The following is a 17,728-nucleotide window of genomic DNA, read 5'->3' as shown; positions in this document are numbered from 1 at the left end:
GATGTTTTCCCCTCAGATGATTCGGGAAACCCAAATGTAAAGCAATAGCAAGGGAGGATTTAGTCCATTTTATAAAAATTAAAATGAGCTTTACTGATGGAACATATATAGTAGATTGCAGGTACAAAGCTTGGTTTTCACATGCGTTTTACACAGAGGCATATCGATTTCATGTTTCGGTTTATTATTTGCAAACAAACTTTCACCAATACAGCATGCCTGACTTGAATATTCTATTCTTTCTACCTGATCTTCACTGACTATAGACCACTTCAATGAGTTACCCTGCCCCAGCCTGGCAAGTCCAGTATTTCTTCATTGAGATTCCCAGGTCCGGCCTACTCGTTGCTTCTTCAGCTCCACTTCACCTGTGCTGTCTCTGGGTTACCAACAGCAGCTAGATTTCCTTGGGCTCTAGGCCATACCCACTGAGCTCTCCTTCCTGGTCTGTTCTGCTCCAAAGGATCCAGGATGTCCTGGCCATATTAAGTCCCAGACAGCCATTTTATACAGTACAGATACGGGGCGTTCTACCTCATAAAATCTCTCCCTTGCACCCACACATTTGCAGCCTAGTCTGTGTCACTCCCTGTGACTGGCTCCACTCTCTACTTCAGTACTAAGTGCTATCCTGTATACTGTATCCAGTAACTCTTCTTACTGCCAAATGCTCCTCCCTTCCGCAGCACTCTCTGTTAACTCTTCTGTGCCCTACATCTATACTGTTACTTTTACTTTCTCAGCCCTAGTGCACAGAGGGGCATTAATCACATATTACACAATTGCATCAAATATCAGCATACGAAAAATATATAGCAATATAACACATATCAGCACTATAAGGTCATCAGGAGAGTGTTTCTTCTCTTTCCACACTAACACATCAATATTGGTGGGTTTGGTTGGCATTATTCTAATTTGTGGATTTAAAGGAATAAGTAATGGTACGTTCACATTTGCGTTGTGCGCCGCAGCGTCGGCGCCGCAACGCACAACGCAAACCGAAACGCAGCAAAACGCATGCACAACGCTGCGTTTTGCGCCGCATGCGTCCTTTTTTTCATTGTTTTTTGACGCAGCAAAAATGCAACTTGCTGCGTCCTCTGCGCCCAGACGCGGGCGCCGCAGGGACGCATGCGGCGCAAAACGCAAGTGCGACGCATGTCCATGCGCCCCCCATGTTAAATATAGGGGCGCATGACGCATGCGGCGACGCTGCGGCGCCCGACGCTGCGGCGCCCGCCGCTAATGTGAACGTAGCATTAGAGACTGAGATTTTGAGGTTTTAGTTGGGATATAGGGAAGGAGTAAATAATATTAAGACTACAGACTGTTGTAAAAGTTGTCTGTAGCTTCTTTAGGAATATCAAGCAAACTATCCGTAATACAAGATTATAGTATATAGATTTCTGCTGTTCCTTTAGTCCATTCACCACAATGGAGCAGCTATGAACAAACAGGATAAATCCTTAAATCTCAAGTCTGAAGTTAACAAAATATTAATACCTTGAGCTATAACATAAAGCTGCAATAAATAAATAAATCTAACAGAGTGATGGCAGTCACTCACTGTGAACCAAACTGGGCTCCTCAGAGTTTTCTTGCAAATTCAGCCACGGTTAACACTTTAGTATGAGGCTGTACTCCCACCATTCAAAGTCTCTGGCCTCCTGTGTATTCATGAGCCTGTCTGGTTAGTAAGACTTATTTAATGTAGAATAGAACCACCAGATAATATGCATATAAAAGTAGTGTTTTTTCCGCTATACTCATGAAAATGCATAAAAAAGAGCCTTCAATAAAAAGAATGGATAACCAGCATAGATGGCCAACGTATATCAATGCCAATCACTTAGCCTGATCCAGGGTTTGACCCTAAATAACAGCTTCTTCCGGTGCGTAATCAGGAATCTATTCATACACCCACAATATTAGTGGCTAATGTTAACATTTCTCCTTGTGGAGGGTGACATATCGAGCCTCAATGCTCCTCTGGGAAATATGCAAATTGTCTCTTCGGAGAAAAAGAGGACTAGAACTCTAGCGCCAACAATGGGAAGTAGAAATCCTAGATGTTAATATCGACTCTCCAACGAGCCTTGTCACATGACTTAGGATAAAAGCCAAAAAATAAAATCTAAATTTGCAGAAACTGTGTTTCAGGTGCTGCCCCTCATCAGTGCAAAGTGTGAGATCTGGTTTCGCTGTGTGAAAGGCATCTGACCGGGATCCAAGAATAGCTGTTGACCAAACAGCTATTCTTCATGACCCTCATACAGATGCACAAGCGGTTTGGCCTCCCTCAGAAGAAAACACTGACAGATATATCTAACACCAGCATGTCTCCTGTACGACCAATTGGGCAAGGTGAAATCCAAATTTAGCAGACTTCCCTCCAATATGTGTGTCCACCGGAGAATACTCTTCACTAAAAACATGCCTATATTCATGATTTAATATGTATAGAAGACAAAAATGGAAAAAATGATATAGAAAGAAAACATTTAGGGTATGTGCACACGTTGCGGATTTCTTGCAGAAAATTCCTGAAGAAAACCGGAAATTTTCTGCAAGAAATCCGCATTTTTTTTTGCGTTTTTTTTCCGTTTTTTTCGCGTTTTTTTAGCATTCTGCAAGCGTAATTAGCTTGCAGAATGCTAAAGTTTTCCAAGCGATCTGTAGCATCGCTTGGAAAACTGACTGACAGGTTGGTCACACTTGTCAAACATAGCGTTTGACAAGTGTGACCAACTTTTTACTATAGATGCAGCTTATGCAGCATCTATAGTAAAAGATAGAATGTTTAAAAATAATAAAAAAAATAAAAAAAATGCTTATACTCACCCAGACATCTCCTCAGCGGCCGTCCGGCTCCTCGTCTAGCTGGTCTGTGCGCACAGGACCTCCCGTGACGTCACGGTCACGTGAGCGGTCACATGACCGCTCACGACCAATCACAGGACAGTGACGTCATTCGGCGAGGTCCTTCAGCGCACACCAGCTACAGGAACCGAACGGCAGCGTGCGAGGAGGCGGGAATACATCGAGGGTGAGTATAGGACTGTTTATTATTTTATTTCTTATTTTTTGACCACTTATATGGTGCCCAGTGCGTGGAGGAGAGTCTCCTCTCCTCCACCCTGGGTACCAACCGCATATAATCTGCTTACTTCCCGCATGGTGTGCACAGCCCCGTGCGGGAAGTAAGCAGATCAATGGACCCCTAGGTGTGCGGAATCCCTGCAATTCCGCATTTTTAATGAACATGTTGCTTTTTTTTCCGCTATGCGATTTTTTCGCGGAAAAAATCGCAACATTTGCACAAAAAATGCGGAATACCCTGTAAATAATAGGAGGCTTATGTAAGCGTTTTTTTTCGCGTTTTTATCACGTTTTTATAGCGAAAAAACGCGAAAAAAACGCTAACAATCCTGAACGTGTGCACATGGCCTTAGGGTGAAAACAATGCCTGAATATATAGCAAAGATTCACAGCCCTTTGTACTAATTGAGGGACTTGCCATATATCATCTCAGATAAAGACTACAGCCCTTGTGCAGTAAATGCTGATGTTTAGAACATCCTGATAGTGTTTTGTTAACAAGAAGATAACAGACAAGCAAGATACGTTTGTTTAGCTGCCTATAGATAACCTGAATAGCGTCTTTGTTACGTTTTTCCTGACTGATGGTTGCAAATAAGAGATAAATAAAAGCGCAGAATAAGGTGGTTTTACACTCCGCGATGATGCATAGGATTCTGCGCAGCAACTGCTCATTTAACAATTGTAAAGGTGAATGCCAAGTACTTACACATACCCGTTATTTAATGTCGTAGGTAAAGGGACATCTAAGTCTGGGAGATATTTCATTCCCACACCCAAGTACTTTGTCCAGAACACCAAACATTTGCATCCATTTTACAATTATTTAGCCCTGCAGAAGATTTGAGATCATGATTTGAACAATCCAAACCAGTTGCATGGGGACAACCAGCTATGTTTGAGAATGGTGAGAATTATGCCTCATTACGAGAGATGTAATTATCAAGGACCTCAATAATTTATGTTATGAGCTGGCTCCATTGGGGTACTATGACTGTGTTCTCCTAAATTCTTGAGTTTCCTTATTTATCAAGCTTTAAAGCACGTTAAACATGTTTGGGGTTAAAAGTGGCATGAAAAATTAACCTGTTTCAGCAACATTGAAGTATCATCGGCTTAAAAAATTTTCAGCAAAAAAAAAATTGTCAAAAAACCATCAACATGTATACCTCTTTTCAGTCATCTGAGCATGTCATTTTTCTGGGATTAGGAAAATGAATAAGACCAAAGAAAAATCTGGACCTATTTAATTTCTGTTTCCTATCCTAACAATTATCTAACAAGATTCAGTGATGGTCGATGAAACTATAACACACCAATATAGGCAAGATTAAAAATGTTCATGTCTATGGTCAGGTACAGGTATCTATATAGTAACATAAGAATTGCATTAAAAAGATAGCTCGGCTTGTGGACAATACAATACATGTCCCGTAGACTTTCTAAAACAAAGGCTTGAAACTACTGAATTTCATATATAAAGGATTTTGGTAGAACGTCTTCTGTCAATCACAAACAGATCATAACCCTGTATGTGTCAAAGATTCACAGCAAACAAATTATTCCATCATTGCAATTCTCCGTGGACACTGAAACCAATTCAATATTTTTTTTTTACGATCCACTGATGTGAAAAGCTGACAAAGGGTAAGATATCCACTTCCACAGATGTAACAAAGACCTGGGTTCTTATCAAGCATATTGTATAATTGAGGAGACACCGCCATTTTAGGATGGAAATCTGCAATCATCTGAAGGGTGGAGCAATAAAAACTATTAGTATTGAATAGCAAAGCAGCTTGCTGTCGCTGATCTGCTGTCATTATCAGTTGGGCGGGTGAGGTTTCTATGTCACTGTTCATTTTATCCCTCTGTTTGGTGAGTGGGTCTTTTGTTTAATTGTCCCATTGAGCTGGGCACAAAGGTGGTTTAGTTTATACAGTAATGCACTATGTGTTATCTCTGGAGGAGCCAGACAAGACAAAGTAGAACTTAAGCAGTCAATGGGACCTGGAGGAGACACACGATTGCCTGTCTCCTCAAACATTAGTTAAGAATTCCAGATGGCTAACATGTAGGGTGTATGAAAATATTAGGAGGCTTATATCGGACTATCCTCAGAGATAATGCATTTTTTGTATTATGGATTAGCCGAGTCTCGCTGTTATGATTCTGTAAAGTCCAGACTTGCGTTACAATGCGAGAATGCCGTCACACAAGGATGCAAATGGTTCATTGATAAGATTGATCACAGCTTGCGGTAGAGAGTTACAGGCTTTGTTCACACGTGGTGTTTTTTTGCAGCATTTTCTGTTTTTATTCTAGCAGAAAATAAGCTTTCAGAAATCTCATGTACACAGATTTTTTGTCCTGCCTGAATTTTCCCTGTAGGCCGGCACTTCCTGCCTTAAAGGTGGAAGGCTGTGATCTACTGAAAATGGTATTGCTGTGTATAGTACAAGCGATCAGATGATCGCAGGTTCAAGTCCCCTAAGGGGACTAATACAGACAATGAAAAGTAAAGAAAAAAAAAAAAAGTTCTAAAACATATGAAAAAATTAAAAAATATATAAAAGTTCACATTATTAGCAGTGCGGTTACAGCGGCCGCTCACTATGCACTGCGTGGTGACTGAAGCCGCGCCAGCACCACCTCTATGACTGAAATCCCAAGGCTGCTAGGAGGAAAAAAGTTAATTTCCTCCCAGTAGCAGGGTTCTCAGTGCAGGTGGTGGGCAACTTCAGAATGCTATTAACCTGCAGATTAACCCCATATCTGCAGGTTAATAGAGTTTTTTTACATGACAAGTTCCCTTGTTTACCACAACTCCCTACACTCAAATGCATTGTATACCTGTTCATTCACAGATACTGACTGGCTGGGTGACTGGCTTGTGCCCCTTTATATGTACTGTCGTAGCAGATCATTTGAAACTTTCTTTCGTCGTCTAGTGTCCCGCTGTGGCGGCATGATTGCATCGTGTGACACAGGTTGTATACGATGTGCGCACAGTAACCAACGGCTTCTACATCGCAAATACGTCATGAAATTATCGCTCCAGCGCCGTGTATTGCAACGTGTGACCGCAGTCTACGACGCTGGAGCGATAATTATACGACGCTGCAACGTCACGAATCGTGCCGTCGTAGCGATGAAAATGCCACTGTGTGACGGTACCCTTAGAGCAGGTCTATTAGTTTGTTACTTTGTTATTCACTTTATAAAATGTAAAGAAAACAAGAATGCAATGATTTGGAAATCTCTCATAGCCATATTCTAATGACAACAGAACATAGAACACAGATCAGAAGTTGAAAATTAAACATTTTTCCATTTCATTTGAAAAAAATTAATTTAAAAATTGATGGTAGCAACACATCTCAAGAAAGATGGGACAGGGTTAACAAAATAAGTGGCACATATTAAAAGCAGCTTAATTTTCAATTAAGTCAAATGACTGTATAAAATGGGCATAATAGAGAGGTAGAGCCTATCAGAAGCAAAGGTGGTTAGAGGTTTACCAATTTGAACAGCTACATCAAAAAATTGTGGAACAGTTTCAGAAAACTATTCCTCAATGTAAAATTGAAAAGACTTTAACTATCCCACCACCTAAATTACATAATATTATCCAAAGATTCAGAAGTTCAGGAGAAATCCATGCGCACAAGGGATAAGGCTATATTGGATGTTCGTGATCTACGGGCCTTCAGGTGAAAGTAAATTGAAAACAGGCATGATTCACGTACTGTGGGGAAATAAATATTTTATACATTGTCAATTTTGCAAGTTTTCCCACCTACAAAGAAAGGAGAGGTCTGTAATGTTTATCATTCAACTGTGAGACAGAATCTTTAAAAAAAATCCAGAAAATCACATTGTATGATTTCTAAATAATTAATTAGCATTTTATTGCATGAAATAAGTATTTGATACAATAGAAAAACAGAACTTAATATTTGGTGCAGAAATCTTTAATTGCAATTACAGTCGGTCAGACGTTTCCTGTAGTTCTTGACCAAGTTTGCACACATTGCAGCAGGGATTTTGGCCCACTCCTCCATACAGATCTTCTGCATATCTTTCAGATTTCAGGGCTGTTGTTGGGCAACATTGAGTTTCAACTCCCTCCAAAGAATTTCTATTGGGTTCAGGCAGGGCCGGCGTCAGCACCCGGGCAAGTGCTGGGGCCCTGTCGAGACGGGGGGCCCATTTACGGTATGACACTGAGGCTCCTGGGGGGGCCCCCGCAGCCGGACTACATCCCGTGTATAGGCTGTATTACACTACAACTCCCCGACAGCAGGCGGCACAGAGCTCTGGGTGTTTCGCAGCTGCTGGAGAGCCACATGACGCCTGTGACTAGAATACTCACCATGGATACGAAGAGTCACTTCCGGGTGAGAGTGAGGACGAGCTCGTCATCCTAAGAGCTCAGAGGTCCTGGGATCGTCCAGCACCGCGCAGGGTCTCCTTCCCTCCATGCTCCAGTGCCCAGAGAATGAGCCGCAGCCGCGCCAAGCAGAAAGATGAGCAGCACCCTGTGTCCACAATGGGGGCGTGACGGACCGGTGAAAGTGAAGCAGTCTTCCTTCCTGGAGCAAAGCATTGCGGGGGGATGCAGCCTGGGACTGGGAGGACAAGGTACAGGCCACGGAGACAGGTGGCGGAGGGAGTGGATGGACTGTTCAAGACAGTACTGTCTGGGACATGTGGACTAGTCCTACAATATGGTATCTTAGAGATGCTGTCACTTGTAGTCCTACAGACCTACAGTATGGCATCTGAGTGATGCTGGGACTTGTAGACTACCGTATATACTACATGGCTGTGTTATATACTACGTTGGCTGTGTTATATACTACGTGGGCTGCGTTATATACTACGTGGGCTGCGCTATATACTACGTGGCTGTGCTATATACTACGTGGCTGTGCTATATACTACCCATTTTGCACTTTTACAAATGTTCTACGTTAATACTTTCTAATGTTTACTTTAAAAGTTTTCCATTAAAAAATTGTCATATTCAATGTATGTAGTTTTTTATTTGCAGCAAGTTCAGCGAACAATAAAATGCCTACTGGTAACTGAGGAAGAGGGAATAGGTCACAAAAATTGGCATATAAGGAGATGACTTATATAAAGCCCCTCTGCTGTATGGTATTGCAGAATTTACAATAGCTATCACTCATGTAAGAAGTGAAATCTGGCATTGTACTATACTTATATTTCTCTGCTGTATCTGTGCATCATGAATCGTGGTATGTGTTAAAGGTGGGGGCCCACTGAGACTCTTTCCCCGGGGCTCTCAAAAACCTGGAGCCGACCCTGGGTTCAGGCCTGGAGATTGGCTAGTGCACTCCAGGGCCTTGAATTTCTTCTTATGGAGCCACTCCTTATTGCCCTTGCTGTGTGTTTTGGGTCATTGTCAAGCTGGAAGAACCAACCACGACCCATCCTTAATTGCTCTGAGGGAAAGAGATTATTGGGCAAAATTTCACAATGTATGACTCCATCCATCCTCCCTTCAATACAGTGTGTGGGGAGCAGAACCATCCCAGCTGCGACACCATCAACCCCAGCGGTCCCCTTAAGCAGCGTCAGCCATCCATTGCCGAACACCACAGGTGGCGTCACATTAAGTCCCTTATAAACGTTCCCTCATTATTTTATTGCGCGCCCAGGGCCATGGACCAGGTCACTGCTGCTGTGACAACCCCCTGAAGACCTGCCTGACCCGGACCGAGTACCCCACGGCCCTAGCGGGTGTCACGCATCCTTACTAACACAACGTGAGATCTTGAATAGAGCCTCAGACCAAGGAACACTGACAGTCATCTTGTGTTTCTTCCATTTTTTAATAATTGTGCCAACAGTTGGTGGAAAAGTTGGAGTGTGATTTATTATTTCTTTTATACAGGTAATGAGTTGAAATAGTCGATGTGCAATTGCCATATTTTTCGGACTATAAGACGCACTTTTTTCCTACAAAATTTTGGAGGAAAGCAGAGGGTACGTCTTATAGTTCAGATGTACCTTATATATGTCCCCTCTGACTGTGGATTGGAGAGAAGCGGCAGCGGTGGAGCGGGTCACAGAAGGCTGGAGTCGGAGGTTGCAGAGAACATTGTGCCTGCTGTTAAAGAAAATTAATATTCACTGGTCCCCATGCCCTTAGTCCTTCCCACCTCTGTGCAATGAGGGACTATGGCCAAGTGGAGCAGTGAATATTCATTATTGTTTAAAGCGATCACACTGTTCGTTGCAGACGCCAACTTCCTGCAGCGGCTGGGTGATCACATGTGCTCACTATTAAAGAGAATGAATATTCACTGTTCCCCACGCCCAGGAGTGGAGAGCAGTGAATATCCATTCTCTTTAATAATGGGCACATATGATCTCCCAGCAGCTGCAGGAGCCGGAGGCTGCAACTAGCAGTGTGCCTGCTATTAAACAAAATGAATATTCACTTCTCTCCATGGGGAGCAGTGAATATTCTGGCAGCTGATCTCATGGTGTGAGGACGCATGGCAGTGATGTCATGCGGTGATTACACAATAAAATCAGCTGCTGGAATCAGCACAGGACACAGCACTGCGAGGGAGCGGAGAGAAGGTGAATAGAATTGTTTATTTTTTTATGTGTGCGGTGTGATGGAGGCCATGTATACCAGGAAGGGGGCCATGTATACCAGGATGGGGATGGGACCATGTATACCAGTATGAGGATGGCGGGACATGTATACCAGGATGGGGATGAGGGCCATGTATACCAGGTTGGGGGGCCATGTATACCAAGATGGAGGCCACGTATACCAGGAAGAGGATGGGGGCCATGTATACCAGGATTGGGATGCGGGGCCAAGTATACCAGGATTGGAATTGGGGGCCATGTATACCAGGAATTGGATGAGGGGACCATGTATACCAGGATGGGGATGGGGGCCCATGTACACCTAGATGGGGACATACTGTATATATGAGGGTGAAGGAGGCATATATATATACCAGGATGGGGGATATTACCCCCATAACAGTGTCAGTAGCAGCTCCCCCCATAACAGTATGTCACCATATTTTTTGCTTCAAATTTTTTTTTCTATCTTCCTATAAAACCGGTGCGTCTTAAGGCTGCCGTCACACTAGCAGTATTTGGTCAGTATTTTACATCAGTATTTGTAAGCCAAAACCAGGAGTGGGTGATAAATGCAGAAGTGGTGCATATGTTTCTATTATACTTTTCCTCTATTTGTTCCACTCTTGGTTTTGGCTTACAAATACTGATGTAAAATACTGACCAAATACTGCTAGTGTGACGGCAGCCTTATTGTGAGAAAAATAAGGTAAGACAGGTAATGAGTGCAATGTAGGAAGGCTTCTTAAAGAAAAACTAACAGGTCTGTAAGAGACAGAATTCTTGCTGGTTGGTAGGTGATCAAATACTGATTTCACGCAATAAAATGCTATTTAATTATTTAAAAATCATACAATGTGTTTTCCTGGTTTTTATTTTTAGGTTCTGTCTCTCACAGTTGAAGTGTACCTACGATAAAGATTACACACCTCTCCATTCTTTGTAGTTGGGAAAACTTGCAAAATCAGCTTTGTATCCAATTCTTATTTTCTCCACTATATATACACACACATTGAAAAAAATATAAATGCAGCACTTTGTTTTTTTGTTCCCATTTTTCATGAGCTGAACTCAAAGATCTAAGACTTTTTCTATGTACACAAAATGTCTTTTTCTCTCAAATATTGCTGACAAACTTGTCTAAATCAGTGTTAAGCCAGTTTCACACGTCCTGATATTTCCTGTAAAAACGGTACGGGAAATGTCAGTGTCCATGTGTCTGTGTGTGTAATACTTGCGGCACACGTGTGGTAACTGTGTGCCGCCCATGAGCCGCATCAGCATCACACGCACTGGCGCCAGGGAAGAAGTGTTACAGTTAGCGCTGTTCCCAAGTGCTGGGTGCTGAAGACGGCTCTCATTATTCTCCCCTGTTCTGCCAATGCTCAGCGAGAGCTGGGGAGAACATTGAGAGTTAGGCTATGTGCACACGTCCGGAATTGCCGCGGACATTTCCGTCGCAATTCCGCAACTGTGCCGCGGGTAAAACACATGCGGAATTGGAATGCATTTTCCCGCTAAACACTAGTGTTTTACAAGTGTAATTAGCTTGCAGAATGCTAGCGTTTTCCGAGCGATCTGTAGCATCGCTTGGAAAACTGATTGACAGGTTGGTCACACTTGTCAAACACAGTGTTTGACAAGTGTGACCAACTTTTTACTATTGATGCTGCCTATGCAGCATCATTGCTTCAAGAGTCACCACACACAGACGTATCCAGGACATGGGTACAAGTGTCGCATTCCTTGTGTGAAGCCACTCATGACCAATAGACAACGCCAGAAGCATCTTACCTGGGCTAAGGAGAAAAAGAACTGGACTCAGTGGTCCAAGGTGTTTTCAGATGAAAGTAAATTTTGCATTTCATTTGGAAATCAAGGTCCGAGAGTCTGGAGGAAGAGTGGAGAGGCCACAATCCAAGCTGCTTGAGGTCTAGTGTGAAGTTTCCACAATCAGTGATGGTTTGGGGAGCCATGTCATCTGCTGCTGTGTTTTATCAAGACAAAAGTCAGCGCAGTTGTCTACCAGGAAATTTTAGAGCACTTCATGCTTTAGTCTGCCAACAAGCTTTTTGGAGATAGAAATTTCATTCTCCTGCAGGACTTGGCACCTGTCCACACTGCCAAAAGTACCAATACCTGGTTTAAAAACAACAGCATCACTGTGCTTGATTGGCCAGCAAACTCGCCTGACCTTAACACCATAGAGAATCTATGGGGTATTGTCAAGAGAAAGATGAAACACCAGACCCAACAATGCAGACTTGCTGAAGGCTGCTTTCAAAGCAACCTGGGCTTCTGTAACACCTCAGCAGTGCCATAGGCTGATAGCCTCCATGCCACGCCGCATTGATGCAGTAAGTGATGCAAAAAGACCCCCGACCAAGTATTGAGTGCAATTAAAGAACATACATGTCAATAGGCCAACATTTCGGATTTTAAAATCATTTTTCAAGCTGGTGTTATAAAGCATTCTAATTTACTGAGATAATGACTTTTGAGTTTTCATTGGCTATAAGCCGTAACATAAATAAACACTTGAAATAGATCACTCTGTAATGACTCTATATAATGAGTTTCACTTTTTGATAATATTCTAATTTAGTGAGAAGCACTTGTATATTGTTAAGACCTGCAGTAGAGCCGGAGACCCAATCTCCCTGTACTTCCGCTCGCTGTTCTATAGCCTGCAATCTACAGAATGGCAGGGAGATGCAGTGCCTGGAGTGAAAGAGCACATGCAGAAACTCACGCTGGGCCTCTGACATCTTATGTGTGCATCAGCACTTTGCAGGAGGACTTGTCAGGATCCTGGATTAGGTGAGTATATGATGTTTTTAATTTTAACTAAAACCTGTGATGTAACGTCAGGGCATCGTAGACAATGGGGGGGGGGGGGCCTCATACATTATTGGGGCTACTATGGGGGTCCCTCAAAGTGTAAGGGCCATTATAGTGTCTGGGTATTATATAATGAGGCTGCTAATGTATGGGCCATTATATAGTGCGGCCACTAATGTATGGGCCATTATATAGTGCCGCTCCTAATGTGGGGCCGTTATATAGTGGGGAAGCTAATATATGTGCCATTATATAGTGCCGCTACTAATGTGGGGGCCATTATATAATGCGTCCGCTAATGTGGGAGACATTATATAGTGCGGCTGTTAATGTATGGGCCTTTATATAGTGCCACTGCTAATGTGGGGGCCATTATATAATACGTCCACTAATGTGGGGGCTATTATATAGTGCGGCCATTAATGTATGGGCCTTTATATTGTGCCGCTACTAATGTAGGGGCCATTATATAGTGGGGCAGCTAATGTAGGGGCCATTATATAGTGGGGCAGCTAATGTATATACGATAATATAGTGCCGCTGCTAATGTGGGGGCCATTATATAGTGCATCCGCTAATGTTTATGTATAGGGGAGCTGTGGGCCCATTATGCTGTGTACAGAGGACATTACTGTAGATGGTAGGACTCGGGGGGACATTTTTAAATGTTAAGTGAGCATTTAAAAAGCATTATTGTTATAGGGCGATTCAGTTTATTGTGAAAATCAAAGGGGAACTCATGAGGCATTATTACTTTATAGGGGCAAAATGGGCCATTATTTTGTAAGACATTTAGGGGTCAATTTTAGCATCTAGAGGACATAAAGGAGGCATTATTACTGTGTAAGGGGCACAGTGGTTGGGACACATATGGCAGCAGTGGCTAAGTATTGGGGTATCAGAAGGATGAGGAGTTTGTGCAGGTTGGGAATATACGGGGACGATGCTGGAAATGTGAGAAGTTAGATGTGTGTTTGTTGTAATCAGTGCAGACAAGCCCTGGCTGGAGAAGTTGCCATGGAAAAGACTGAAACAGTGAACAACTCCGTCAGAAAGAATGTCATCTATATGTCAGCTAGTAGATAACGGCATTATAATCTCCTATATGTTCTGCAGGATTGATATTACCACTGTGAGGCCCGCTAGGGTCATGGGGTACTCGGAACCGGGTTGGACAGTTCTTCAGGGGGTTGTCACGGCAGCAGTGACCTGGTCTGTGGCCCTGGGCGCGCAATAAAAATGAAGAGGGCCAGTTTGTAGGGCATTTAACGTGACACCTGTGTTCGGCAGTGAGTGCTTAAGGTGACCACTGGGGCCGATGGTGATGCAGCTGGGATGGTATGGCTCCCCACAGGTGGAGCGGGGCCCCAGGGCTACCTGTACAGTTTGTAAGGGATTGTAGACGTTGGGGTGCAGGACTGAGGGTGCGGGAAATGACTGGAGGACACAATGTTGTAGTTTTCTTTACCTTTACTTGGTGGTAGAAGATGCAGTCTGGGGCACGGGTAACAGGTGATGATGGGGGTCCGGGCAGCCTGGAAGCAATTTAGGATCCAAATAGCCAGGTGGGTTCGGAGGCCTTCCTTCTGCGCTGTTCTCTTAGGTCCTTGCTGCCTTAAGCTCTGCACAAGTTCCTCTCACCGTCTGTCAGTTTGTGTAAAACGTTACCTGAATGGCAGGCCGCTTGAGCCTATTCTGGGTTTCGCTCCTTGGTGGTGACTCCGGGCTCTGATATGCTGCTGGTTGTTAGATGGCCTGGGCTTACCCAACAAACAGGCTCTCCATGCATGTGATGTGACAGTGACACAGCTGCGACACACAGCTGCGGCACTGATCAGCTGGCGCCATCCAGGAAGCCGGGTTCCCTCTGCAGCTTATTCAGCAAGCGCTATAGCTTGCCGAATAAGCGAGGACCCAAAGAAATTTGCTCTAGTCATAAGTAGCTTGACACAAGGAATGCGACACTTGTAGCCCATGCCCTGGATACGTCTGTGTGTGGTGGCTCTTCAAGCAAGGACTCCAGCAGCAGTCCACTCTTTGTGAATGTCCCCCAAATTTTTGAATGGTGTTTTCTTAATCTTTTCAAGGCTGCAGTTATCCTGGTTCCTTGTGCACTTTTTTCTACCACACTATTTCCTTCCACTCAACTTTCCATTAGTATGCTTGGATACAACACTCTGAACAGCCAGCTTCTTTAGCAATGACCTTTTGTGGCTTACCGTCCTTGTGGAGTGTGTCAGTGACTGCCTTCCGGACATTTGTCAAGTCAGCAGTCTTCCCCATGATTGTGGAGCTTACTGAAACAGACTAAGGCTAAGCTCACACTTGCGTGTGGCTGGTCTGCGGATGGCTGCGCACGTCCTCCCTTAAGCTCCGCCTACTTCCGCATGCATACTGTGTCATCCTGCGTACCCATCTACCATTGGGTACACAGGGACATGTGTTGTATGCGGATGCAAAGTTTTGACGTGCCTGCCGACCGCACGGGAACGCAACTTTTTGTTCAGTTTCAGATAGTTCCTGGCCTTGTTTTCATGGTAATCAACAACAGCCTGCACCTTTAGCGAACACATATGTAGTCAATCTGATTCTTATAAGCTCCATTTGGTGATGTCAATGTGTAGAGTGTCCTTCTTATGATTTTGGAAGAACTTGTTCATGATGTGACAGTTGATGTGTCATACAAAAGTCAATGAATTTTCCACCAGCCTTGTTTCATTCACAAAGTCCAAATTGTCCAACAATGGCTTCATGTTTGCCTTGGCTCACTTTGGTATGCAAGTCTCCCACGATAATGAGTAAGGCCGGTTTCACACTTGCGTTTGGAGCAGCTGCGGAGGGCTGCGGACTTCCTCCGTGAAGCCCCGCCCTCCGCCGCTAGCTCCGCCTACTGCATGCGGCCGGCATGCGGCCTGTGTACCTATATTTAACATTAGGTACGCAGGTCGTGCGGCTGAATGCGGAGGCTGCCGCATGCGTCGTTTTGACGCTGCGGATAAAAAAAAAAAAATGCTACAGGCTGCGTCCTACGCTGGTCGCCGCAGCGTCAAAATGACGCATGCGGCTGCCTCCGCATACAGCCGCACGACCTGCGTACCTAACGTTAAATATAGGTACACAGGCCGCATGCCGGCCGCATGCAGTAGGCGGAGCTAGCGGCGGAGGGCAGGGCTTCACGGAGGAAGTCCGCAGCCCTCCGCAGCTGCTCCAAACACAAGTGTGAAACCGGCCTAAGTCTTATTTTGTCATCTTGTCAATTTCCTCTTGAACTTTATTGCAAAATAGTTCAATGTCCTTCTACTCGGCGCTTGTTGTTGAGTAGACTTGTGGAACTGTGACATGGATTGGCGCTCCTTGTAGTTGTATCGTGATAACTATCATTGACTTTATTGTAGTTTAGGACTGTGCTGGCTAATCATCAGTTGAGAATAAAAGCAATCAGTTTTATCTTCAGTTTTCAATGCCAGAATAGTAGACCCAATGTTCATTTTACTGGAAGTGTCTGGATTGAGTCCATCTTAATTTGCTAATTCCGTGTAATTAAGAGTTCTGATCTGTCCATTTTGGCTTTGAAAATGTACAGTTTGACTTGGTTCATGGTTTGTACATTCCAAGTTCTGAACTTTATATTTCTGCAGGTTTTGATCTTCCCTTTTAACCAACGGACATAGGCATCAAGACAATTTTGCAGCTTTGATCCTGGTGTGTCATGAGCATTGATTATTCTCAGGTAGATAATCTGCTCTTCCCTAGTATTTTTTTTGAGTGCCTTCCGACCTAGGGACGCATCTTCCAGCACTATCTCAAGGTCCTTTAGATGTACTCTGCATAAATTTTCTTGGCGTTACACAGTAGTAGACTGCCAGGTCTTTCTTCCGCGCAGTAATGTGGCACCCATGAAGGAGCCACACTGAATCAGTTGTATATTGTCAATATAACCTACCTCATCATTCAATGTCCTGCTGCCAATGCTGAGCAGCAGATACGGACTGGGACTGAAATTCAGCCCTGGCATTTAAAATCACACAGGCCCATGCCATTCCCGAGCACCAGATGTTGATATATTACTAATATTACCCAGGATTGAAGAAAGCAAGATTTACTACAAGGCCAATATTTCTAATGATAGCCGTGGCCTGCTGGGATAAGTGACGGAGTCAGCGACTTTGTGCTCCGTCACAACTTTTAACAGTATGGGTGTCTTGAGAACACCAATTCTGTTACCAACATAGCAGACAAGGCAGCCCACAACCAGACAGGCCCTTCTGGCATTTGCCAGAATTGCCAGTCCGGCCCTGCTGAGCATTATGCTTAGAATTGTACCTGTTAAAACCTGTTCGCCTGGGGTGTCCCTGAAGAAAATCAAATGTATTGTATTTTGGCATGATTTTGTGCAATATGCACATCCCAAGTAGGAGAAAGAGACTGGGAATCTATAGGACTCAACAGCCACCTTCAGGACTGCATTTTGGCCCACTGCTTAATTATAACAGACCCCCATATCACCTGGAACTCATACCCAGTTGAAGGCCACATCCAGCCCAGCCACAAGGCAGGGAGAGCAGACCAAAACACCAGGCAGCAGGGACGGCATCAACCATGAGGCTGCAGGGCTGGCATCAACCATGAGGCTGCAGGCTCCACAATAACCAGGAAGTTGTGAGACAAACATTGAAATTAAGGCAGTAGGTACTGGAGACCTGAAATCTAGCTTTTCTCAATCTATTGATAATATTTCAGTGCCCAACTGGGCCAATGTACTCATTGCTATTCCTTCTAGAAGTTGCTCTAAGGCTCCTCTGTCCTAAGAACAGGAAACCACTGGAGGAGGAAGCGTGAGTTGCCTTTTGATTTTTTGCTGTTGGCTTCCAGTACAGTGATAATGCAGATTACTCTCTTTCCCAGGTGATGTCATGGGTGAGGGGAAAAAACACCAGATTTTAAACTTTACCTTCAAATCAACTGTCAATTCTGAATATTAACTTACTTTTGCCACTCACAGACATTTGTAATTTGATTTTTTTAAATTAAAGGTAAATTGTCCAGTCTATTGTGTCTAATTTTGCTCAATTGTTTGACTTAATCCTAAAAGTACATTAAAAGAACAGTGTGAAATTGTAGTTTTATGTCAAGTTTATGCTGAAATATG

The sequence above is a fragment of the Ranitomeya variabilis genome, chromosome 5, assembly GCF_051348905.1.
Source record: "Ranitomeya variabilis isolate aRanVar5 chromosome 5, aRanVar5.hap1, whole genome shotgun sequence".
Taxonomy (NCBI): domain Eukaryota; kingdom Metazoa; phylum Chordata; class Amphibia; order Anura; family Dendrobatidae; genus Ranitomeya; species Ranitomeya variabilis.
Note: the sequence above shows the minus strand (reverse complement) of the source record.